This window comes from Schistocerca americana, chromosome 2 (assembly GCF_021461395.2).
Source record: "Schistocerca americana isolate TAMUIC-IGC-003095 chromosome 2, iqSchAmer2.1, whole genome shotgun sequence".
In the NCBI taxonomy this organism is placed as follows: Eukaryota; Metazoa; Arthropoda; class Insecta; order Orthoptera; family Acrididae; genus Schistocerca; species Schistocerca americana.
This window is the reverse complement of record NC_060120.1, coordinates 747,801,150-747,829,118: the sequence shown is the minus strand read 5'-3', so window position 1 is coordinate 747,829,118 and position 27,969 is coordinate 747,801,150. Positions and strand designations below refer to the sequence as shown.

The following is a 27,969-nucleotide window of genomic DNA, read 5'->3' as shown; positions in this document are numbered from 1 at the left end:
GGGTCTAAGGTCAGTCATTCGTTGACCAGTGTGTGTCGCAGCAGAAGATAGCAAAATGCAAGCCGAAGTTTTAAATTTCGCGTTTAAGAAATCGTTCACGCAGGAGAATCGTACAAACATACCGTCATTTGAGCATCGCATGGAGCCACGTATTAACGACATAGTAACAGGCACCCATGGCGTAGAGAAACAACTGAACGAGTTGGTAACTAATAAGTCGCCACGTCCGAAAGGTATCTCATTTCGGTTTTGCAAAGAGTACTCTACGGCACCGGCCTCTTCCTCAGCTTGCAGTTATCGCGAGTCTCCCGTCAGGCGCGAAGTTCCAAGGGACTAGAAAAAAGCGCAGATGACTCCCGTTTATAAAAAAGGTAAAACAACGAACCCACAAAATTACAGACCAATGTCCTTAACGTCGATTTGCTGCAGAATTCTTGAACTCATTCTCTATTCGAATATAACAAATTTTCTTGAGACGGGAAAGTTTCTACCCACGAACCAGCAGTTTTAGAAAGCATCGCTTCTGCAAAACCCTTTTCTCACAATATATAAGGCGAACTATAGATGAAGGGCAACAGGCATATTTCATATTTCTAGATTTCCGAAAAGCGTTTGACATGGTGCCTCACTGCAGACTGTTAACGAATGCACGAGCATCTGGAATATGCTACCAGATATGTGTGTTGCTTCTTGAGTAATAGCACTCAGTACGTTGTGGCTCAAATGGCTCTGAGCACTATGCGACTTAACTTCTGAGGTCATCAGTCGCCTAGAACTTAGAACTAATTAAACCTAACAAACCTAAGGACATCACACACATCCATGCCCGAGGGAGGGTTCGAACCTGGGACCGTAGCGGTCGCTCGAGTCCAGACTGTAGCGCCTAGAACCGCACGGCCATCCGGCAGGCGTAGGTTAATTTCCTGTATTAAGGTTAAGAACAACATAAGAATTTAAAACACCAATTGTATCAAGTCTATTATTATATAAATAAGAATGCCAAAATGAATTTTGAACGTATGATGATGAACATCTCATAAAAAGTTTTAGTATCGGAGCCTCGTACACTGCACATACGCTGTAGCGGTAGCAATATAATGTAGAAGATTCTGCGTGCATCTTTTAACAGTTTTTACAAGCTGTAAATCGTCGCCTCCTCAAAATAATCCATTTTTTACGTCAGATGAAATCAGCATCTTAGAACAAAAATCACGCCTTAGCAGAACCGCCATCTGCTTCGCCATTCGTCTTAAAAAGAGAGACTGGCCCTCTTTTGCATATTGCTAGAGTTCCAATGACAAGAAAAGTCAACAACAGATAAAAGCGGCGCGGAAGGAGATAAGATGACGGAGTTGGAGTTGGTAGTTTGTTACGTATTCAGTTTTTCGAACATGGAACGAAGTACGTCATCTGTGTAGAGACTTTATTCCTTACTTTTTTATCTTCAGCGAATCAATTTTTTTCCCTCGGGCGTTTGGATTTTACTTCTGCATGAAATAATTTTCCGTTGTAGAAATTACCGTTTGGTTTTCTTGTCATGTTTCTTCGCTGTTTAACAGTGCGCACGGATTTTAGAAATCTGATCAGTTGCTTACATTTTATCATCGATTAAGAATTATGGCGTGAAGCCAGTACGGCATTGTCAAGACGATAAGCTGTCTCGGTGTAACGTGCGCCATGTTAGTTAGCTTGCGAGATGGGGAAATAAGCCGCTTCCAGTACAAATCTGCACGTCGATCAGTGATCGTTGGACTTACAGACAGTATAACGGATTATTGCAAATTCTGCTGAGACAAGTGTTCGGAAGAAGAGTTATCCGATTTGGATCTGAATAGGACAAGAATTTTATTCCCTTCCAGTCTGACCAGACAAGCGGTAGCGCCATGTGGACGTTAAGAGCCGACATCAGACAGCCTACAGAGTTTTTTCCCTTTTTTTCAGCTTTAGGGCACAAAACAGCTGAGGTCATTAGAGCTCAAGACTGGAAGACGATGAGTTGACATACAGGGTAGTCAGAAACAGACTGAAAAGCTTGTCAGGGTGCTGCAGGAGATGTCCTGAAATAGTTGTTAAGAAAAAATGCGATACGTTACGCCGTTTACGATTTAATTAGCACTGAATTGAGCCAGTCAGGTCTTCGCCCGCAGGTTCAAGCAGCCTGGCAAAGGCGGTGTCGCCAAACGTCTTCTTCGTTTCTTTTCCTCAAATCGAACAAACGTAGCGTTTGCTCACCTAGCTTAAATTTATAACTTCCGAAAAAGGCACATTTTTACTGGTAATGAGAAGTTGAACAAGTGGTAACTGACGGACCCACAGATGTTTGTGCATTGCGGCATTTTAGCGCGTGCAAGTGGTTGAATTTTCGCGCACAGCAACCCGATTAGCTAACTTCAATGCAAAGTTACTCGGAAACGCGCAACGTATCGAATTTTTCCTTAACAATTATTTCTCAGCATCAGCACAACGTCTCCGGCAACACCCTTACAAACTTTTCAGAACGTTTCTGAATACCCTGTATATTACTCAACGGCTAACCCAGGACACAGTAACCACGCTCTAGTTGCAGGTTGTATATTTAACAGCTTCTAGGGGCAACAAAAATTTTATTTTCAATTTTTCATACTATTAGAGACCAAATTTAAAATGCTTTAATAATGTGCTAGTTAATAGCTGTAACCTTATGTTAAAGGTTTAACGCAGTAACACAAGTATTATGGGTAGAAATCGCGTATCTCTCTCGAGGAAGCATCACTCTCGACGTGCAGATTACCCACACTTTATTCATCCAGTATTGGAAACTGAGAGCAGTTTGCTGTTTCCAGCAAACTTTACGCATAATTTCAAACCTTTCATAATCTTTTCCTCGCTGACACCAACCACAAAATGATGAAAGAAAAAAAGTTTATTACGTACTACATTTTTCGCTATGCATGGAGTAAAACTGCAGCACCAGGCATGATATTTTAAATCAGTACTTCTTTACTGCTCACTATATTCGAAAAACAATTTGCAGACAGTATCCATGTACATCACGGAACCTACCTTCAGAATTACATCATTGTACGAACCAGTTCAGGAGATATGACGTCATAAACGTTTAGATGCATCAAAAATTAGCTTTTGCTTAATACAGAGCACATGTCACTCACATGATGCTCATCTAGCGTCTGATAACGAGGGCACTTCCAACATAATGTCCGCCTGCTTAGCTGGGTGGTAACGTGCTCGCCTCCCATGCAATCGGGCCCGGGTTCGATTCCCGGCCGGGTTGGAGATTTTCTCCGCTCGGGGACTGGGTGTTGTGTTGTCCTCATCGTCATTTCATCCTCATCACCGGTGGGCAGGTCGCCCAATGTGGCGTCGACTGAAATAAGACTTGCACTTGGCGGCCGAACTTTCCCGGATGGGGCCTCCATTTCCATTACCAACATAATTTCAAATTTCTTCTAAATCGTTTCTCGCTTACATGCTTAACGTCGAATATTTAACATCTGAACTCATTTGTAAAGCAATCAGACATCTGAAGCTATTGTATAAATGGGAGCTCGATTTCTTAGAGAATCTGGGATTTACTGGTGTTTCTCTAATACACAGACTTACAGGAGGCAACACCTTTGAGTAGAGTTCTACTAGCGGAAGTGGGATTTGGTGTAAATGACCGCGTTCTGCATCTGAAATCTCCTCACTGAAAGACCTGGATGTTTACACAATTCTGGAGTTGTTGGTAGCTCAAAAAATCAAGGAGCGAGCTAGCAGTGCTGTTGGGGGCAAGCTGTGGTCCTTCGCAGTTGGAAGTGCTGTTTAGATTGTGCTAATGTTTCCTTATTCCGAAATTTAGTACATTCCAAGTGCGCGCACATGGAATTCTGATCAGTTTTTTCTGTTTTTGTGAGAGAGTATTTGCAGTTTTCTGTGTGTACGCGAGATTGTTCGGAAGCAGCTATCCACCAATTGGAGGTGGTCGCTGGTGGAACAGATGGACTTCTGGAGGGTTAATTAAAGCTAATAAACTGTATTTGGTTTCGTTAAAACTCGAATTGCTTTCATTGCACCGTGTTTCTCGACGTAGGTTGCTTTAAAATGCTGCGGTGTTTTGTCTTTGTAAAGAGCTCTGCGGAAGAAGCAAGGAACTAGCTGGCGGCGGAGTAGTGGCTGTCAGTGGTGCACGCTTCCAATCCAATGGTAGCACCTCGGAATGTTTCTGGGCGTAGTCAATCGCCTAGAGTGCGTGAGTTATGGCCGTGGCCGCGAGAGAGGGATGGCATCTGAGAGGCCAGTTCTGCAATGTATCTTCTTCCAGCCCTGCCTCAAGCGCACAACAGCTAATAGGCAAAATAAAAAACACACTGAACACAATTTACACGATTCGTAGGCAAATGGTAAACAAGTGTCACAACCGCCCCCCGCCTCTCTATCTGCGCAACCACCCTCGAAGAAAATTTAGTTCAGTGTGATAATGGGTCGATGGTTATTCTGTCAGGTCACAGGAAAAAAATACTGAAACCAATATAAAAACCGGACTCGCCACTATAGAGGCTAGGAATGAAGAAATTTGTAAAAACAAAATTAGACGTTGCAAATAGGCTGCCGGTAGTCTTTCACTTGGTATCTCCGAGTCACTTGAGTGCTGAAACAGTTATATCTTCCAGGTTGTGTTTTCGGTATTCGTTGTGTGCGCCAGGTAATCTGGCTGTGCACGCAGCGATAAAGTGACAGCCCGTGCTCGTCAGTCGCTCAAATAGCGTGTCTACCGCCGCACTGTGAATCATACTTTAAACTACCGAGCCTATTCCCGGCTACTGTGATACTGGCAAGCCGTGGCAATAACCTTCCATGTTTGCGTACACGATACTGGACGACTTCACTTGAATGTACTGATGGCTCAATGCAAGCACAATTCAGTGAGACTATTAACAATGAAGAAATATTATGTAGTACAAAATAATATCCTTCGTTGCAAACTTGAAGTAATTTTCCCAGATAACACGATGGACTCACTTTCGGGAGAGCCGGCGTTCACCTAGCCTTCACCTCAGTCTTCCTTCGTTAATAATCTGTCAGACGTCGCACTCAATACTTTTATCGGAGTTTCGAACTTCATGTGCTTAATACATTTTTTTCGTACCCCTTATTCATGTATTATAAATTATTTGGATATATAGGGTGTCACACACAAATAAAGAAAAGATGTCATGTGGACATGTGTCCGGAAACGCTTAATTTCCATGTTAGACCTCATTTTAGTTTCGTCAGTATGTACTGTACTTCCTCGATTCACCGCCAGTTGGCCCAATTGAAGGAAGGTAATGTTGACTTCGGTGCTTGTGTTGACATGCGACTCATTGCTCTACAGCACTAGCATCAAGCACATCAGTACGTAGCATCAACAGGTTAGTGTTCATCACGAACGTGGTTTTGCAGTCAGTGCAGTGTTTACAAATGCGGAGTTGGCAGATCCCCATTTGATGTATGGATTAGCACGGGGTAATAGCCGTGGCGCGGTACGTTTGTATCGAGACAGATTTCCAGAACGAAGGTGTCCCGACAGGAAGACGTTCGAAGCAATTGGTCGGCGTTTTAGGGAGCACGGAACATTCCAACCTATGACTCGCGACTGGGGAAGACCTAGAACGACGAGGACACCTGCAGTGGACGAGGCAATTCTTCGTGCAGTTGACTATAACCCTAATGTCAGCGTCAGAGAAGTTGCTGCTGTACAAGGTAACGTTGACCACGTTACTGTATGGAGAGTGCTACGGGAGAACCAGTTGTTTCCGTACCATGTACAGCGTGTGCAGGCACTATCAGCAGCTGATTGGCCTCCAAGGGTACACGTCTGCGAATGGTTCATCCAACAATGTGTCAATCATGTCAGTGCAAATGTTCTCTTTACGGATGAGGCTTCATTCCAACGTGATCAAATTGTAAATTTTCACCATCAACATGTGTGGGCTGACGAGAATCCGCACGCAATTGTGCAATCACGTCATCAACACAGATTTTCTGTGAACGTTTGGGCAGGCATTGTTGGTGATGTCTTGATTGGGCCTCATGTTCTTCCACCTACGCTCAATGGAGCACGTTATCATGACTTGATACGGGATACTCTACCTGTGCTGCTAGAACATGTGCCTTTACAAGTACGACACAACATGTGGTTCATGCACGATGGAGCTCCTGCACATTTCAGTTGAAGTGTTCGTACGTTTCTCAACAACAGATTCGGTGACCGATGGATTGGTAGAGGCGGACCAATTCCATGGCCTCCACGCTCTCCTGACCTCAACCCTCTTGACTTTCATTTATGGGGGCATTTGAAAGCTCTTGTCTACGCAACCCCGTTACCAAATGTAGACTCTTCGTGCTCGTATTGTGGACGGCTGTGATACAATACGCCATTCTCCAGGGCTGCATCAGCGCATCAGGGATTTCATGCGACGGAGTGTGGATGCATGTATCCTCGCTAACGGAGGACATTTTAAACATTTCCTGTAACAAAGTGTTTGAAGTCACGCTGATACGTTCTGTTGTACATATAGAAACCTGAAAGTATGTGCCAATTAGAGAGAGTGACGAACTCAAAATATAAAGTAGCAGTACGCTATGATCCAATAGTAAGAACTTTCTCGGAACAATTATTTTATTAATTTCTTTGATTTGGGTCCACAACATATAACAAGATTATTGAGTGATGTCCTTTTTACATTACAGGGTTAAACTAAATTATGGGCCCATTTCCAAAAATTCGTATGTATTCAAGTAGAAATCCAAAAGGAACAAGCTTTATATCAAAGAAAAGAGGAAGTTTCGAAGCTTTTGGCGGGCGGCGGCGGGCGGGCCGTGATGGTTTCAGAAGCGGCCGGTTACATGAAGGAAGCTGTTTACGTCCCGCCTCTATCAACCACTCTGAATGATCTGCGGAACTGAATCACTGCTGTCGTGCACTCAGTACCAGCAGATACGCTTTCGCGTGTGTGGGACGAGTTTAGCTACCGCGTCGATGTTTGTCGTGCAGCGAACAGTGGCCACATTAAACAATTAAAGTATTTATCACATTCCTAATTATTAAAATTAATTAATTACAAATTATTAAATTTATTAAATTGATATCAAAGATTATGAAAAACTTCGAAACTTCCTCTTTTCATTGGTATAAAGCTTGTTCATTTTGGATTTGTACTTGAATAAATACGGAGTTTTGAAAATGGGTTCATCATTTAGAATAACCCTGTATTTTGCTATGAGGTGCAGAAGTAAATGTGATCTGGACTTAACATGCATTTTTCTGAGGTAGTTGTTGTTGTGGTTTTCAGACCGGGTCTGATGGAGCTCTCCATCATCTCTGCGTAACTACTGCAACCTGCATAATTTTGAAAATGCTTACTGTAGTCAAGTCTTGGGGAAGTAGAAGTAGACAAGGGAATGAGACATCATTGTAGCTCATTTTACTAAGGTTTAAGCTCTCTTTATGTTCTTCCGTGTTTGCGATTAGAAAACGGGGTTGTTTTGAAAATCAGTCTTATGCAAACACAATTAGTTTATATTTATATTTACCCAGACATGTTTCGACACCTAAGTGTCATCTTTTGTGGGTCAAATTTTTATTTCTTAAAATTACACTGCTAACTGAACTGTATTATTACATCGGTTTCAGTGCTTGTTTTAGTCCTTTTTTTGACAGCAAATCATCTGCAAAATTTTTCGTCCTATTTCGTGTCTTTGGTTGCTGTATCGATCAACTGCTATTTAGTGCATTGTTTTCACTCAGTTTTTCACAAATTTCCGCTCACTACTTCACCTCACATGCACTTTCACGAAATGTGGTGAAACATGATCTGAGCAGATGCTTCTGACAACATACGGAGTATGTGTTTTCATTGTTATAGCCTTTCCGCGGACGTTATCCAATCCACGTTAAACTATAGGTCCCCTACAGCTGGTCGGATAAGTGAGTCCAAAGGTCGGAGAAAGCCTTCGGCGTACCGCGACCACCAGGACCGTGCCTAGTAGAGCACTACGTGTTAAAATCAAACTTCTGGTTGATGGCAGTTTCCCGCAAATTAATTCAGCAATACAGTTTAAGTGAATAACGGGTTTGACATTCGACTGACCCACTTAGAGTCACAGTAAGAAACTTAATTCAATCTGATTTACATGTTCGACAATACTTTTCAACAATATTTCTGATATCGGGTTGACCTCCAAAGCCGCAATATTTTTGAAGCTTTATGTAAGTATCCAGCACGAATCAAGATCATCTGTTTTTTTTTTCAAATGCATCTCTGTGCATACTGCTTCACAAAAAATGTATTATTTTTTACACAAAACCTTGGTTCTTGTGCCGGCCGAAGTGGCCGTGCGGTTAAAGGCGCTGCAGTCTGGAACCGCAAGACCGCTACGGTCGCAGGTTCGAATCCTGCCTCGGGCATGGATGTTTGTGATGTCCTTAGGTTAGTTAGGTTTAACTAGTTTTAAGTTCTAGGGGACTAATGACCTCAGCAGTTGAGTCCCATAGTGCTCAGAGCCATTTGAACCATTTTTTGGTTCTTGTGATGGTCATGTAAATTATCTGGTCAAAAATATCCGGACACCCAAATGCAAAGCGGAACTGACCACTAAACGTCAGGCGAGAGGCAGACCCGCCAGTATAAAAGGACGTGGAGAGTGTCAGTAAAAGCAGACTGAGTCAGCCGAGGAGAGTTCAGTGACTTCGAACGTAGACAAGAAACTGGACGTGACCTGAGTGAAAAAAGCATTATAGACTTTTGAATCCTTCTAAAGCTGCCGATGTCAGCTACTGATGAAGTGATTGTGAAGTGGAAACCGAAGGAACAACCAGTGCTAAACCAAGACTTCATGTACCGACGGAGGGGGACTGTCGAGTGTTGTGAAAGGTGGTTGTAAAAAAAATCGCAACAAATCGACGGATGGAATCGCTCGTGAATTCAAAAGAGCTATTAGCAGTCGAACTAGCGGAATGACTGTGAGTAGGGAGCTAAAAAGAGTAGAGTAGAATGATAGGCCAGCTCGCATTTCTGTAGTCAGTGGTAAGCCAGGCGTTAACTGGTACATAGAGAGACGCCCCTGCACAGTAACTGGATACGACCAGTTTGGAGTGACGATTCACGTTGTACGCCGTGGCAATCCAGTGGAAGGGTTTGGGCTTGACGAGTGCCTGCAGAAACATTACCTGCCATTACGTGCAGCACCAACAGTGAAGCACAGAGATGGTGATATTGCGGTATGAGGGCGTTTTTCTCGGTTAAGGTGTAATCTCCTTATTACCGTAAACAACAATTTAAATGCGAAAGGGCGTGGACACATTTTACAGTATTGCGTAGTCTAGTATATACAGTAGAGAAACATTTTGGAGACGATGGATGATTGTGTCAGCATGACAATGTGGCTTGTTATAAAGCAGCATCTTGGAGGCAATGGTTTGTGGACAGTAACACTTCTGAAACACTCTGTCCTCCCCAGAATCCCGACGTGAACCCAACGGAACACCTGTGGGAGAATTTAGAACGTCGACTTCACTCCATAGGCCAGCCTCCAACATCACTACCTCCTCTGGTTTGGGTTCCTGAGGAAGGATGGGCAGACATTCAGACACCTCATTGAAAGTGTCCCCAGCAGAGTTCAAACCGTCATAAAGGCGAAGAGTGGAAACACCCTACAATAATGTCCACTGGCAGGTGTCCAGAAAACTTGATCAGATAGTTGATAGGGGTCTGTGCGGATGCGGATATTCGCCGGTATGTCGACAGTTGTGCGCCGTAATAATTACTTTGTGGGTTAAAGTCCAGGTCAGTGAGGGCATGCGGCGCTACACAGGTGGTAAGAAACAAAGGAGACAAATCTACAGAATTATCAGATGAGTTGAAAAGAAACATTTTTATTATGTCGCTCACAACACTGTTGCACCGTTTGCGCACTATGGTTTCTTGGAGGATCTGACTCAGGCCAACGTTCACAATTGTTTTGATTGCTTCGCATGCTACACGTGTACAAGGATTCTGATTTGCAACAAAATTACGTCTTACCACTATTTCTGAAATTTCAGTATTGCTGACAGTGTACATGCCCTAGACAAACAATTAAATATTATTGATTATGAGATACTGTGTTTACATGGAAGCTTCTGCTGAAGCTGACAGGATCTTGATAGCTGACTGCAATCCAACCGAGTTAGCTGGCATCCGTCTCATTTATGAAACGAAATGATGGTAAGGCATTATTGGCCGGGAGATACCTTTTGGGTTTGTACCGCCGACTGGTGCAAGTCTTCTTCTGGTGCCACTTCGGCGACTTGCAGGTCCCTGTGGTGAGAGAAACGATTAGGACAACACAAAAACCCAGTTCCCGGGCGGGAATGGAACCCCTGACCCCGCGATCTAGAAGCAGGGACACTCACCACTAGACCGGGAACTGCCGACATCCTATTTCTGGGGATGTACGATGCAACAGTCGAGCGGAAAGGCGCCTGTTTGCAGAAAGACTTCCAGGGAGGAGGTCACCAAATCACGTCTCATTCCAGAGACTTGCTGGCTGTCTTCGTAAAACTAGATCGATGGGAAAGTGCTAGCACTCGCACTGTCCGTACTGTTCAGTTCGAGGAAGCTGAGTTACAGCAAACTGAGGACAGCCCCAGAGCCAGCACGCGATTCATAGCCAAGGAATTAAATACTTCCAACGTTAATGCGAGGAACGTCCTGCACAAGACAAACATCCATCCATTCAAGACTCAGAACGTACAAGACCCATCAGTTGTTGCCTTTCCTCAGCGTGTGAAATTCCGCCGATTGAATCTGCACCAAACTGTAAACTTCCATGTGTTTTGTTTACTGACAAAGCTGCTTGCACAGGGGGAGGAGTATTCAACAGTCACAACACCGTGTCTGGGGGTTCAAAAATCCTAAGTGAACTTGTGTATTCCACCGTCAACAGAGATCTACCATAAATTTGTGGGCTAGTATTGTGCACGTCCATTTGATTGGTCTTTGACTCCTACCTGACACGCTTGTGAGACTAGCGGTCTATATTATGATCATAAAAAGAGAAAATGTCCGGGGCGTCTTCAGACGCGCCTTCGACCTGCAATCTCATTGACTAGAGTAGAATTGTCTTCAGTGAAGGATCCCGCTTCGAACTGAGGCCCGATGATCAGTCAAGCCGCGTGCGGAGATGCCCCGGACAGCGGTTGCATACTAAACTGTCCCCCGCCATACAGCCCGGCAACCAGGAGTGATTGTCTTGGGGTTACCATTTCATTTCATAGCAGAACCCCTCTGTTTGTCATCGGAGGCGGTAAGTCGAAGATATTCTAAGCCCAATTTTGTTGCCCTTCACGGAAGCCATTCTGGGCTTACATTTCAGCAAGTTGATGCCCTCCAGCACATGGCAAGCGTTCTACTGCTTCCCTTTGTGCTTGTCAAACCCTACCTTGGCCAGCAAGGTAGGTTGATCTCTCCCCACTCGAGAACGTATGGAGCGTTATGGAAAGGACCCCCCGACCAGTTCGGGATTTTGACGATCTGACGGGTCAGTGGGGCAGAATTTGGCACAGTATTCCACAGAAGGACATCCAGAAGTGGACCAACGCGTTACTGACTTGCTCAACTTGTGAAGCTATTTCTCTTGGATAAATCATCGAATTTTAAAAATTGTAATCGATTCTTTGTCTGTACCATGTACATGTACATCATATCTGCCGATTTCTGTCCCATTCGGATAATTCCTTCGTGGTGCGTCGCTTTTTTGTCTTAGAATGTACATACAGTTGCTGTGTCCGATAAGTTAGAGTGCCAATGTAGCTACTTTTCTGACGTGCGTAAGTAGTTTTTAACGTCCATAGATACTGATTTATGACACCGACTTTTTTTAAAACAAATGGAGGTATAAACTTTTTCCGTGGCACTGGAAAGGGTCTTTGAAGAGGTTCAAATGGTTCAAATGACTCTGAGCACTATGGGACTTAACTTCTGAGGTCATCAGTCCCCTAGAACTTAGAACTACTTAAACCTAACTAAGGACATCACACACATCCATGCCCGAGGCAGGATTCTAACCTGCGACCGTAGCGGTGACGCGGTTCCAGACTGGAGCGCCTAGAACCGCTCGGCCACTCTGGCCGGCCTTTGAAGAGGTCTTCAGCGATATAACATGTACGGAACTCGACGAAATAGTAAAAAAATAATAGTGCTTCGCCTGTTAAGTCGTTAGGTGAAGATCTTCCATAAATCAGTGTCCTGCTCTACCATTGGTAAGATAGCACTCTAATACTGGCTTTTAGCACTGGTAAATGCAGTACAGAATACTTTATCCAGTTATGCCACCTCGAAAGACTGAACAGAACGTATTTTTGAATTGGTTAAACAGTCAGGATCTGTCAGGCACCTTGGTAATAGAAAGAGATAACACATTCAATTCGATATTTATTTAATCACAATATACTGTTGCTAATAAAAAGTGGATTACAATTACATGAAATAAGGGGTGCAATTCCTTGATTCACTGGTATACAGGATATAAACGTACCACAGTGTTGTGGTGTAAGTTGAGAACAACAATTTGATATACGGCATTTGCTGACTATCAAGACGGAAAATACCCTCAACTTGTCCTACAAAAGCCTCATAAGGCATACAGCGTGCGTGCCATGCGAGGTTTTCAATATCCTTTTGTTGTCTTATATAACCGTCTTGGTCAGTCATTTCGTTAACATTACTAATTTAAACTTCCCTGTGAGGGTAATTAAAGAAAAAAAGACTTTCATAAAAGTGACGCAAAAATTAATTACGTTTACAATTCGATCCGAACTGAACCGTTAGAAGCACAGTAGTTTCGTAGAAGGCCAGACAAAGAAAACGGTTCAATTCTTAATTCAAATTCACAATATTATGAAGTAAAATTTATACAAGCGTCAATTTTCCCATTTTGTGAAGTGCAAGAACAAGTGGTTTTTAATAGTATATGACGATTTTAGTCAAAATCTCGCACAGCGCCCATGCGCTGTAATAAAGTTGTCGTTTGTAGACCAATTTGAGGTTATTTCCCAGCTTGTAGACCACAAGCGTCCTATATCCTTCTGATCGTATCGACTTCACCTACAGCATTGCAGTACGTTGTAAACACTTATGAGTGTAAACACTGTGCGCGTACTTAGGTGGGTGGTAATGTGCTCGCCTCCCGTGTAAGCAGGCCCGGGTTCGATTCCCGGCCGGGTTGGAGATTTTCTCCGCTCTGGGAGTGGGTGTTGTGTTGTTCTGATCATCATTTCATCCTCATCACCGGCGCGCAAGTCGCCCAATGTGGCGCCGATTAAAATAAGACTTTCATTTGGCGGCCGAACTTTCCCGGATGGGGCCTCCCGGCCAACTATGCCATACGCTCATTTCATTTCATTTTCGTTGTAAACACTTACAATGTTATAATTTATATCACTCAATCCAGCCACCATCGGATGTCATAATTGTCACAACACTATGCATGTGAAGTGATACACGTGGTATAACACACACAGAACCAATAGTAATACAAAAATATAATCGTAGAAGAATAAATGACCAATGCTATCCTTCACTCAGCTTCAGAAAGAAGCGAGATATCGCAAAAAAAAAAAAAAAAAAAAAAAAAAAAAAAAAAAAAAAAGATTCATCACTAAGATTTAAAATTAACTTCTAACGTAAACTGAAATCATATCTATTTGACAACTACTTCTACGCCGTAAAACAATTACTGAAGTTTTTTTTTTTTTTTTTTTTTTTTTTTTTTTTTTTTTTTTTTTTTTTTTGGAAAATTCTGTATGCTCGAAGACATAATGTAAGTAGGTGCGCTTCAGAAGTTGTGGCAGTAAACAGCTCAGCCGAATTACTCTGTGACTGTACTAATGAGGATATTGAATTTATATTGAGACCAACTAATCTTTCCGAAGGTTTGTGCACCTTATGGAAAAAAAAGAAAGAAAGGTAAAAACAGACCGGTAAACGTTTGACAAAAGGATCTATGTCGTGAAAATCTACTTACTGTATGTCAAGAATTAGCTTTTCCTGGAGAATTACAGCGGAAATATCGTTTGGCCTACGACACCACACCATCTGAGTTGAAACTGTGAGATAATAGGCTAATTACTAGACTATCGTACTGCGCAGTTCTTGTATTTCGTTCCATAACAGAAATGGGAAACAGGTTGACGCTGTGGCACAATGGCACACACCGTTTGACACGCACGTGTACAGCGCAGATATAATCAGAGAAAGGGAAAGTCGATCTGTGCGTACACCGTACTTACGTCACAGCAGCGAAGGGAGATGAGCAGGCAGCTACACGATGTTCCCTCCTCCACTGCCGGGCAGCAAATGAAGCAGGCGGCCGCACGGGCTGCGCCTCTAACGCACACTTTCGGGAGCGCTCCGGCCTGATTGCGTGTGTCATCAGGAGCTACGGTGTTGCCTCTCCAGTCGAGCCACGATGTCGCCGCGAGATTACACTCGCTTCCCGAGACTCGCTATCTTGGAAGTGACACAATTACGCTCTGTTCTCTCGGCCAGCCACAAGCCTCACTAACGACGAAATTAGTCCTGCACTGAAGTGAGCTCATCATCGTTCCTTTTGTTGTCCTGCTGTCATTATGCGTTTCGCATGTCGTCTGCCCTTATATGCTCTTCTAGTCCCAAAAGAGTCATCTGAATCTATGTCGCTTGTGAATCGGGTATAAACGGCGGTAACGTAGAATCATCAACCCAGAGACTGATTACGTATTCGCTGTCTGATCAAAAGTATCCGGACACCTATCAGTGGACATTAGCATGGGGTGTGTCCACTGTGCTGTGTCATTTAAGAGAACGCACTTTTTTTGTCGCCTTTCCCTACTCAGACGTAAAATCTGGATACGTGTTAAAACCCAGGAAATGTTCATACGAATGTCTTTAAATTTATTAACGTTTATTTTGTAATTATGTTGTAGACGTCATAACGTCAGAATGCTTGTCCGTGACTCGCTGCGGTGCGCGAAAATCTGTCAGCTCCGCTGTCCAGAGAGGTTACAAAAGCCCACAGTCGTAGCTGGCAGCTGAGAGTGCAGCCGACAGCCGTCGCCAGCAATACTGAAATTGTTACAATGGATAGTGGTGCCGTACATCTGTGCCAAATTTAATGGTTCACATCCTTTTACATGCAAAAGATAGGCAGCACCATTTGTACCGGATGAGAAGTCGGTTCGTGTCGATAAGGGCATAGTCGTGAGTACACGAGTCGGCAGCGAACTAATGTGTGCTGTGGTCGTAAGGTGAGAAACCACCGGACATGTGTGAGTTATCAAGTTTCCTGCCACGAGAATTTTTTTTGGATCTGGTTCGCTGGTCTCGCGGTTGGCAAGTTAGGTCTGCTTAATAGGTATAGATATGCTGCGAGATCTGTCATTACGGTTTATAGTTTGCTAGGCTTGCAATTATTTATTGATAGATGAGTATTTGATGAGCTGTAAGGAACAAGAATTGAAGCTCGTGTTTGTTCGTTTGGGGACAACAGACTGTGATTCGTACGCTTCTGTGCTGTAAATCTAGAGACTCGGTAACCTCACTCAAAAGTAACTTGAATTGTGGTTAATGGGTCACGTGGCACACTCTGCGGTAATAGAGTTGTGGCTGTTTTGTTGATGGTGAATTGGTATTTTTTGTCTTGAGCGTAATAATTCATTATTGTGATAGGCCCTAGTGAACGTATATGGAAGTTTGGCTTGTTCCTACAGCGTTAATTTGTCCGTGCTTTAGTAAAGATCTAACCTAGCACTGTTAGAGCTAGACCAAGAACATTGAAGGAGCCACTAAAAGGAGGAAATGTGCAGCGAAGCCATCACTTATTATTATTAATTGAGTCGAGGGACCATCTAGCCTAGGGATAGTAGCTGGATGCATAACGCCAACACCTGAAGAGGCTATGAGCTTTGAACAAATGTGTAACTGTGTGGCTAAAAGTGGTAATGGCAACAAGAGTTTTTGTTTACTTTTTTTTAATGCTGTCCGTTGGTAGGATTGTAGATTGTTGCTGGCACTCCTACACTACGACGATTTTGGGTGTACTGTATCGGAATAAAAGCAAAAATAAAACTACGTTAAGCAAAAGAAAAAAATTAGTTCCCGACTTATAATCCCAAAATGAATTTTCTTCTGCGACTTATGCGTATTTGAAACAAAGAATATATTATTTGGAAAAAATCATATTAAGGAAGATACATGTAATCAATATTTGCTAATTTTTTGGAAATTTGTGGTAAGGTCTTATGGGACAAAACTGCGGAGGTCATCGGTCCCTAAGCTTACGCACTACTTAATCTAACTTTAACTTAAGCTAAGGACAACACGCTCACCCATGCCCTAGGGAGGACTCGAACCTCCGACGGGGGAAGCCGCGCGTACCGTGACAAGACGCCTGAGACCGCGCGGCTACCCCTTGCGGCAATATTTGCTAGGTAGACGTAATTGTTCTGAAGAATTTAATGAAGTTACAACTATCTAGTTGTGACAAGAAAAACTGTTATACTTAAAAGAAATTAACTGAGATGCGCCGGCCGGAGTGGCCGTGCGGTTCTAGGCGCTACAGTCTGGAACCGAGCCACCGCTACGGTCGCAGGTTCGAATCCTGCCTCGGGCATTGATGTCTGTGATGTCCTTAGGTTAGTTAGGTTTAATTAGTTCTAAGTTCTAGGTGACTGATGACCTCAGAAGTTAAGTCGCATAGTGCTCAGAGCCATTTGAACAATTTTTAACTGAGAAGCATAGCTTCAGGTACTCTATTAGAATCAGTCATATATTATATAAACAGTTTTCTTAAAGGCAAAGATACACAAAATTGGGAAAGGTTAGATTTTATGATCTCAACTGAAAAATTTTAAAAATGCATTATATTTGGTATTTTACATCGCTGGCATTGCTTGTAATGTAATCTCAAATCGAACTGTAGCAACAAAAGTGTTTAATTTTCGCTTGATTTAATTTATTTTTACGTAACAAGCTTATGAAAGTAACGTTACTATTGAAAGCGATACACTATTACTGAGCGACAGGTTTTGTTTACAGTATACAATCTAATATTAATTTTGAAGGGGACTGGCCAGTACAGACAGCATGATTTATCAATAAGAGTATGCAATAGACATGTGACAGTGCGATCAACTTTAAAGTGGTTTAAGTCTTGTTCATCGATGCAATTAATTCCATCCACTAGAAATAATATTACCCGCCAGATACTTGCGTTTCACTACATTTTTTGTAACACTCTGGCTGTCTGTGAGTGCTTCTGTATACTATTATCGTATACCTTGAAATTCAGGCTTTGTATGAGCGTTCCTTAAGAACTAGGGAATCCTTTCTGAGGGCAAGAAATTCAGATGCGTTAATTTTAACAGTGCTTATACGTATATTATTATTACCTATAAAGTACGGGGTTGCAGAGAGTTACACGAAACACTTGTAAATCAGTCGTAAATCGTGCTTGGTTATTGATGCAGCATAGTACACCACCGTTCGGCTTTATGACGGCTTGAACTCTGCGGACATTTTCAGTGTGGTGTCCAAATGCCTGTGGAGGAGTGGCGGCCTAGTCTTCCTCAAGGGTCCAAAACGAGAAGGTGGCAATGTTGAACGCTGCGCTCCAACGCATTCCAGAGGCTTTCCACTAGGTTTACGTCGGAACTCTGGACAGGCCAGTTCATATCAGGAATGTTATTGTCCACAAACCATTGCCTCACAGATGCTGCTTTACGAGAGGGAACGCTTTCATACTGACACAATCAGCCATCGTCTCCGAACTGGTCCTTCATAGTACGCAGTACACACTGCTGTTAAATGTGTCCATATCCTTCCGTATTTAGGATTTTCTTAAGCGCAATAAGGCGATTACACGCTGACGACAAGGAAACACCGACATACCGTAACACCACATCTCTGTATTACGCATGACGCAAACCCTTCCATCTGACTGCCACGGGCTATAGTGTGATTGATTACTCCATATCACTCGCTTTCAGTCACCACTGTCCGCAGCCGTCGCTCTCTACATCACCTCACACTCCACTTAGCACTGATGATAATGATGATGTCGTGTAACGACGGTCTCCCGCCGGGTAGACCGTTCGCCTGGTGCAAGTCTTTCGATTTGACGCCACTTCGGCGACTTGCGCGTCGATGGGGATGAAATAATGATGATTAGGACAACACAACACCCGGTCCCTGAGTGGAGAAAATCTCCGACCCGCCCGGGAATAAAACCCGGGCCCTTAGGATTGACAGTCTGTCGCGCTGACCACTCAGCTACCGGGGGCGGACTCCATTTAGCACTGACTGCAGAAACGTGTGGCCATCTTCTCGGTCATTGTACCCCATTCTTTCTAACTCCCCAAGCACAGTCATTGTGCTGGCTGGGCTGTTGATAGAACTTTGGAACTCCCGAGTGATTCTTTCCGCTGATATCACGCGATTTTTTACGCAATGCTTGACGGTACCGTAAGTACATGAAGTCTGCCATATCTTGGTCTAACTACGGCTGTTCCTTCACGTTTACACTTCACAGTCACATCACCAACAGTCGACTTGGGCAGCTTTAGAAGGGTTGAAATGTCCTTGATGGATCTGTTACTCACAAGTTAGGTGATTTCGAATGACTAGTCCGCGTTGGAAGCCAAGGTGCTCTCCTGCCCAACCTCTGCAGCTGTTACTCCTTCTTTACTGACAACACGGTACTCCTCGCCTCCTTTTATAACGAAGACTCCTCATCTCGTGACGTTTAGTGGTCAAATCCGCATTACATACGGCTATACGGATGCTTTTGAGCAGATAGTATATGTCGCAAGACGGAGAACTGCTTTCACCACACTTGAGGAAAGAAACAGACATGATCGCCCGAAGAAACAGCAGAAACCTATGGATGGCGTGTTTACTGGAAAAAAACAGCGCTTGTAGAGTTGGAGGAGTGCACACAAAAGTGATGATATGCTAAGCCACTGGGTTCATAGACATCAGAGAGCGAGTTCGAATCGCTGCCTGCCCACGATTAATTACGGCTATTAAGGATGCACTGCATCCTACGTCTATATTCTCCAAGTCGCCTTATAGCGTGCGGCAGAGGGTACTTCTGCGTTAAGCCTCCGTATGAGCTAGAACTTCCCGGATTAATACATCGTGGTCTTTCCATTAGATGTACGTCGGTGGGAGCGATATGCTACTCGAATTTTCTCGAAGAGTATGCTACCGGATTTTAGCATTAATCCTCTCCGTGATTCTCAATCCCTCCCTAGGAGTGTCTGACACTGTAGTTGAAAGGATATCCGTAACGCTCCCGCGTTCACTGAACGAACCAGTGACGAAACGCGCCGGTTTTTCTTGGACCTGCTCTGTCTCTATCTGATAAGTGTCCCAGGCTAAGGTGCAGTACTTAACAATGAGTCGGATGGGAATGATGTATAAGCCATTTCTTTCGTAGATGAGTTCTTCCAATGTATCTCGGCCGAGTGGACCATGGGACGGATATTTCGAAACGTTTCGGTTTACTCCTGCGTTTTTCTCCTACTGATCTAGAGCTCTGTTATAATAAACCCGACTCCAATGGGAGCTACACGCAACAAATAAAGGTGTAAAAATAACTCCAATTAAACCATTATATCATTCTTCACGAACACGCAAAGGGTTCAGTAACTTTCCTTAGGTAAACACACGAGTTGTGTGTCTATAGTACGAGGCAATACTATGCAAAATGAGTCCGAACTCCAACGACAAACTTCAAAAGTTAATTAAAGTTGTTAACTGAGTGTTTTGTTTCGAGAAATCCTTGGCATCTAGTGACTCGTTATAGAGTAATTCATTTAGTTTGTTCCCCGCAAATTACATTTGTGATGGTCGAAATTTCGATGGCTCCTGTAAAGAAAAAGTTCTGCATTGTTATGTACTGTATTAGACGCCTACACATTTTTCTCATTCCTTAGTTTTTTTTTTCATGTCCCTGGACACATGATAGTTTCCTGCTGTTGACAGAGTTCGGCCTGAAGTTGTAGAGGCAAGGGGTAAATGTGTTGCGCTGTGATCATTTACGAACACGACACAGCATTTCGTACTGTACGCAACAGCGCAGATATGCACTGCACTGCTAGCGTAAATTTATTTGTGGCAACAAACCGAACGAATTACTTCATAACGGGCCTTCGAAATGTGAAATTCAACCGTGAAACTTTATCACTTCCATACAGCAAATTATGCAGTGTTTTCCATGTATAAAATATTTAAACAAAGCGTGTTTTTTTTCTTGTAAATAAGTAATCAACAATTAACATATGGCAGGAAATCAGACATAGCGCACTGCAGCGTGTGCACGGCGGCGTTGGTCAGAAGCAGCGCGCAGAGTGGCAACTTGAGAACTCGATTGCCGGAATCGTCTGACGTGGTTGTCGTTATACAGCCTAGAGCACTGTGTAGTACAAGCTGAACAATGTGCCGTTTTGAATCCTACGTTGAGGGTGCTCATTTAAACTCTATGAAACACTTACACTTTTTTAATATGCTCTTAAGGCCCTCAAATGTACAGCCGTGGACAAAACGAGCGAGACCCCTCGCCTTTTCGTTATGCTGATCCGCACATCTTTAAAGTCTGCTACACAGCATAACAGGCCAGACGACGAAGTGCTACCAACATACTATGCAAGTTCGCTCAGCTGATGTGCTGAGATACCTAGCACTGGCGAAACTCGCGCTTCGAAGACGCCACAGCATCGTCTGCCACCACTTCGTGGGAAACGAAATACCTCAAGTATAAGCCAATGTGTTGTATTCGCATATCTGCAACTATGACTTGGATCTAAAGTGTGGTTATGGATAGTACGTATGCTCAGATTGCGAATCTAACATCATGAATAAAGACAAGGGGAAATGAATTAGGCGTTCTTCTTCTTCCGTAACATCAAATATATTTTAGGCATTCTTTCTTAAATGAACTGCGCAGAAAATCATACACCAGAAGTGAATAACTTTTTAGTAACACCAGATGATATTAACAGCTTGCCGTGCGCTCAACGGCGTCATGTCGCGGACCGCGCGGCTCCTTGCGCCGTCAGTTCGAATCCTTCCCCGGGCATGGATGTGTGTTAGGTTAGGTAGGTTGAAGTAGTTCTAGATCTATGGACTGGTGACCTAAGCAGTTTGGTGGCATAGTTCTTAGAGCCATTTTTGACCTTTCGCGTAAATTTTCTTTACATAAAAGGCCGTATCTTTAGATTGCGTTGACATAGCTCACTTTTTTACACCACCAAGGGACCGTATACCGCAGCAAGTGCGATACATTTCCGCTTATTGTGTCCACCCGTACTCGAGGTAAACGGGTTTTTAGGGTTGGGTAGAGAGACAGACGGTCAAGAAAGTGAGACTAATAGGGTTCCATTTTTACCGATTTACGTGACGAAATCCTAACAACGAAAATATCTACCACAGTTACTGAAGATAAGGGCCGCATAATAATTTCCCCTACTCTTTATTCGAAATGTTCCAGTTGCAGTCTATACATCAGCATATTAATCGTAGCTACGCTTTCGATCCAAATCACGTTTACAGGAATGCAAATAAAATCCATTTGCCTATACACGTGGTAATTCAGATCGCACTATTAATGCCAACGCGTTTTAGATGTGGGAGCATGCCCATTGCTAGCTACCTTAAGGAACACTTCGGCTAATCAACGTTTTCTGGCTGTGGCACGTCTAATGGAGAATTCGAAACATTGTAGAATACGTTTGGCAGCTACGTCGCCGTTTATTTCCTGGGGTGGTGCAGAATTATCCTATTAAATTTACTCGCTAATAACAGTTTTTTTGTTATTTCGATAAACATCCCGAATGATTTGTCATATAAGCGGTGACATAAAGGTAGACAATTCATGTTTTTGAGTCCAGAAAGCTCTATGCCACAGAAACTGCTGATCATTTTGACATTTTCATTGCGAAATTGCCGACTTATTCATGTCTGGAGTAATAATAGAGGGCCATTTGCCTGGGTTGTCTGGTAGCGTAGTGAAAGGTGTTTGCTACTGCAAGGGAGGTCTGGTTTGTTTTCGGTACTAATCTTGATAGAGGCAGATAGACTATGAGTAAAGGAATTTTAAGAAATTCTCGCCCCCTCAATATGTTTTATTGCTACCTTTATTCTGTACCGGCGCCCTGTGAATGTCGATATGAAACTCTTGTAGAATTACATACTTGTTACTGCCTACTATTTCCGCTTCTGTCAATAACTGAATTGACTTAAATGTGGCACTGAATGATTTTTAACTGAATTTCGTTATGAATCTTCACGCATTGCTAAATTTGCACACTTTCATGGTAGGTCAGCAACTGTAATTCAGTGTGACTGGTCTGAACGTTGACACAGACCATTTCGGAGCCGAATGCGCGTAATATTTTGCTAATTCCAAACGATCTGGGGTACTTTGTCTTACTAAAACAGTTGCGTTATCTCGATAAGCTGAAATTCAGTTTTATTAGTACACTTCATACTAATTAACGTTTCTTCTTTCATTTATATCTTATATTTAGGTGTTGTGGTTAACACTCTAATCAGAAATAATATAGTCTTACACATGACTGAAAACAGTCTGACAAATGGCGAATAGTTTTTCAATTTCACACCTGTGCATAGTATGTTGGTAGCACTTCGTCGCCTTGCCTGTTATGCTGTGTAGCAGACTTTACAGCCGTGCGGATCAGCATAACAAAAAGACGAGGGGTCTCGCTCGTTTTGTCCACGAGTGTACACCCCTTGCGTAGATAGTATCACAGCGTAGTAAATGTACTGGCTTCCATTTTACTTTAAGACGGAAGCATATTAAAGTAGGTGATTAGACGAGTATTTCGAGATACGATACATTCACTTACGTTCCATGTAAGTCATACGTTGCTGTTCTAAATATTTACCAAAAGCAGTTAAAATGCGTTACCAGTATCGTATTTTCTGGATTATGTATGGTACATCCACTTATGTTTACGGTAAGTAAGAGCTGCACTGTAAGCAGTTACGGAAAAATGTTAAAATTGAACACAACAGGCATAAAAATTTCATGTCAGCACAAAATGGCTCTGAGCACTATGGGACTTAACATCTGAGGTCATCAGTCCCCTAGAACTTAGAACTACTTAAACCTAGCCAACCTAAGGACATCACACACATCCATGCCCGTGGAAGGATTCGAACCTGCGACCGTAGCGGTCGCACGGTTCCAGACTGAAGCGCCTAGAGCCGCTCGGCCGCACCGGCCGGCCATGTCAGCACAAGAGGGCATTGCGTGAGTAATCAAAGTGTATTACTGATCCCAATTTTATCGACAATTTCAAAAGGTTTAAAAGAAATCAGTCAGAAGTTACTTAAAAAGTAAAAAAAAACTGCAAATATTTTGTTATTACCAACAACCTGCGATAAAGTATTATTAAATTACTCTTTTTATAAAATTAACAGCTGCTTAGCATGACTTGGGGTCTTTTGTATAGTTGTTGAAAATAAATTCAAGAAAAGTAACTTATTTTAAACTTACCATGTTACGTCGTGTTACGCAAACATAATCTGCAGCAAGATTGAATGAAACAAACACACTCCTTACAAAACGTAATTTCATTACCACCGCTGTGTGAGCACATCTATTTCTGAAGCCTTGAATATACAAGCCACATTTTACGCCGATCTATATCTGAAGGAAACCGATAAAACTTATAGCGACCATGTCTTCTATTATTTGAGCTTTTCGAAGTTGCACACCCAACCGTTTGACGATGTGCAACAATAAAATTAAGTAAAATTCGCTGATTCACTTTCTTACGCCACAGGAAGCATACAACACTGTCCTCTGATTGGGATTCACAACGGCAGATTGCTCAGCTCGGTGTATCCAGCGCTTTAAGACAGCCGATGACGTAGGTCCAGTAGAGTGGCGTTGAGAGATACAATATACTCAGCCACGGTATTAAAACAGTGATGTTCCTTTTCTTGGAACACCATCAACATTAGTGCGTAACAAAACACTAAAATGAAAAAAAAAATCCTTCGGACACTTATTTTTAAAATGTCATAAGATAAAATTATTTAACTTTTGTAGGTGTTTTATTAGACCACGAACTAATGAGTCAATAGGACAATTCGTACTGATTATTTCTAACAATTTTTTCATAGAATGATGAAGCGATTCTGGGTGATCGCGAGTGCTAATTAAAACTCTGTCTCACAAAAGAAAGCTACTTATCCACATTGAGAGAACGGCATTGCCAATGCTTTGTGTCTCACGACTTCCACTGATGGTAACAAAGATGGTAATAATAATAGTAACACTGGGAGCAGTGCCAACAGATCTCAGAGTGCTCTTGAAAACCAATATCATTGATAAAATGTCCATGTGGTAACTACAGAATGCCACATTATCCGATAAACGCCGCAGTCTGACGCTTGGGAAGTGTAAGACTAGTGACAAAAATCGGAAGTACAGCATACTGAACTGGTTTGCTGTGTTAACGCTTGTAAACAATACGTATTTTCAAAAAAAGTAATCAGTGTTTAAAAATATGGATGCATAAAATGACTACTCAGCAAATGGCGGCAGAAAAAAAGGTGGAAATGCGCAAACTTTCCGAATCAGTAGCTCCTTCTTCCGGCAGAAGGGTCGAAGGGCAAAAACGTATAATAACAATAACTGTGTATACCCTACAGCTGTGTAGTAGCCTTTACACAGTTACAGTTGTACTGTCCTGTCAATTAGTTCATTTATTATTGGCAAAATTGATAATGAAGAAATTTCTGATCCATTGTAGCAACTATCTACAATTCGGAAAAGACATTTTCATCAGATATTAAATCATATGTTACGTATATGCCTCAATGTAACTGCCGAAGATGTCATAGATGCGTCCTGCAAAGAACAAAATATCAGTGTAGTGGGTAGACGCCGGAAGGGAGAAGTTCACACATCACATAGTGTCACACTTGAAGAAAAATGTAGTTATGAAATTGAAATTTTTACTTCTAAACAGCCAAGATCGCTACAGTACAGCAATCATTTTGATAACCGGTTTCACTACACTATGTTATCAACTCTGGATCTTATGCAATACACTTCAATGAATCTCGACCATGTGCACAGATTCTGGGTCTTTATTCAGCAACTGTACGAATATAAGCGTATATAGTCGGTGCGATATGCATGACATTTTATGTAATGTTTGTTTTATACTTTACACGCCCATTTACTACGGTTTTTATGTATCTGAAATGTCTTTTTATGATGTGACGCGGTATAGTGTGGACAGGGTCGAGACTGCTAAACTCGGTAATCAAAATAAATGCTGTAATACAGCAATCTTGGCTGTTTGAAGTTTTCACTTCTAACTTCAAACTAATCTACATCGCCTACATAGGTGAAAAATGTCAAGCAGATACAAAAAGCTAGATATAGGTAACTTACGTAATCAATATTACATTCTTCTAAAACAGCCTAATAATAATAGTAACGATGCTCTAAAAACAATTTATTTTCTTGATCGAAACAAGATCGAACTCTCCTATCAGCAAAGTGAAATTTTGCAAATAATAATTTCTTTCGATTGCAAATTGCTTTGTCGCTACGCATATGATTTATCCAGCTCCATGTGAAAAAGAACAGACACCACGCACTCATATCATTGGTTCGTCTCGATGGGCAATGAATCCATAACCTTCATGGCGGATGCGCATTTACGTTCGACCTCCAGCGGGAATCTAAAATTAGCGAGCATGGAGGACATAGGAGGGGACTGTGGACAGGTGGGAATATGAGTCGGCCAGGGCGCGCGCCGAGATAGTCCGCGCACTTCCTACGGAGGGACGTTTCATAAATAATGCACAGGTTGGTATTACTGTGGATTGTTTCATACAACAACAATGAAAATTACGTCATACATAGCTGGGAGCGTGAGGAAGAAGCATGTGCATGTGTTTTTGTTTTTTCGTTGTGCGCTCTAACATGAAATTGGCGAGAGACACAAATAGTCTCTGTAGGGATCTCGGGTACTGTGAATGTTGAAGACCAGAGGTCGTACATCAAAATTTAAACATTACGAGGCAAAACCCGACAGAAATCCACAAAGCGCTAAGTGAAGTTTGTGGTGAATTTTCAGTGGACCGTAGAACAGTTTCATGTTGAATTAATCGTTTTCGTGATGGTTGTATCAACACAGACGATAAACCAAGACACGGAAGGCCAAAAACGTCAAGAGATGAAGGAAATGTGAAACTTGTGGCAGATGCTCTTGAAGAAGATCGCTGTGCGACTTGTGAGAAACATCCTGAGGCCGTGGGAATTTCCCCGACATCAATATTTCGCATTCTGATACATGATTTGAAGAAGAGGTAAATTTCTGCGAGATGGGTCCCACACTGTTTGACTGCTGAAGAGAAGCAGAGACGCCTGGACATTGTAACCTTGTTCAAGCAAAGATTCGACTGTGAAATCAGGGATACTTGTGTCGAATTGTCGCTATTGATGAAACGTGGATTAGAGATTTTGAATCGGTGTTGAAATCACTGTCCAATAAGTGGAGACCTTCCAAAAATTTTTTGACGTGCTCAGTCAGAGCTCAAGCAAATGATGATGTCTGCTTATGATGCCCAAATTATCGTCGTGACAGGTAGAGTCTCATGTGGAACAGTGCCACAGCAACGTATAATCGTGACTTCATGCAAAACTGGTCAGAAAAATGCACAAAATTCGACCTCTTTTGCTAGGAGCTGCGTCACTCATTCTCCACTACAAAGCTCGCCCGCATATCGGTAATGTTGTAATAACCAGAAACTGCGCGAATACGGATGGGAAGCGTTGCCGCATCCTCCCTACAGCCAGGGATGAGTCCACAAGACTTCGACTTGTTCCTGAAGTTAAAAAAATCTTGTGCGTGACGACGTTACCTCTCTCTGGAAGAGCTTTCTACCCGAGCCATTCGACACATGAACAGAAGTGGTGTTCTGGCTGGAATAAGAGAGCTTATGAGATGTTGAAATTCACTGCCTAGGTAGCAGGAGATCCCAGGTTCGAGTTCTGGTCTGGCACGCATTTTCAGCCGCCACCAGTTGTTCCGCATAAAGTCCCGATGCAGCTGATGTCATTAGTTCCTTCCCTTTCTCTCCCCTTCAATCTTCAATTCACGTGATACAGTGAAGTCTGTGGCGCACAGCCCGTGACGCGGCTACTGGCCCGACTGCCGGCAGAGTGCAGCCTTTCTTCGTCGCGGCACTGGGAGGGGGTGGGTGGTGGGTCCACCGTCCCGTCCGCCTTTTTCTTATAATTTCCATATTTACCGTCTCGTTTTTGGTTGTTAAAAAAGAGAGTGTTAGAATTGACAGGTGACTGGCTCCAACAAAACCAAATTACTCGTACACAGTGAGCCACTAGAGACGAGCTTGTATCGGCACAGCGCGACCTCCACCGCGAGGGAGGCGAGGCCGGAAGCACCGCCTGCCGGCTTGTTAGCACAGCCGGCCGAGTACCCGGCTCTGGGGTCAGAACGGGTCGGGCCCTAATCAGCCAATTAGCCGGCCGCGGCCACGCCCTCAGTCTTGGCGCAGCGTGCGCGCGTCTCGGCAAACTGGAGGGCAGGCAGAGGTGTGTGGCGCCGGCGAGGCGAGGAGCCGTCGGCACACGGACCGTGCACCAGAACGTTGAGCGTGCCGAGTTTCTGACGTCATAGCGTGGCATAGCACGTTCGGGAGTCTTTCCGAACGTGCAGAGCAATATCTGGCATGTCAGATATTCTGAGCGTGCGTCTGAGCGTTGACCAATGAGACGGCACATCGCCACCTACGCCGTCTCTCTTCAGTACAGAGTTGTGAGGCGCCATATTGGCATTCATTTCAAGCCTATATGTATATATGCCGTTTCTGAGCACCAGAAAATTGAGAATCACTGGAAAACCCGTTGTTAACTGTG

At 43.1% G+C, this 27,969-nt stretch overlaps 1 protein-coding gene across 5 annotated transcripts in view; it reads right to left on the bottom strand.

The window, feature by feature from the left end:
- The window catches only part of LOC124594917 (protein PALS2), a 344,549-nt gene that overhangs the window by 157,760 nt on the left and 158,820 nt on the right, over positions 1-27,969 (bottom strand). The window contains exon 1 of one of the 5 annotated variants that reach the window (XM_047133409.1): positions 14,291-14,416. The exons of the other annotated variants lie outside the window; for them this stretch is intronic. The gene's annotated coding sequence lies outside the window, so the exon portion shown is untranslated. Of the gene's footprint in view, positions 1-14,290; positions 14,417-27,969 lie in introns of those variants that run through there. 5 annotated transcript variants of the gene reach the window in all.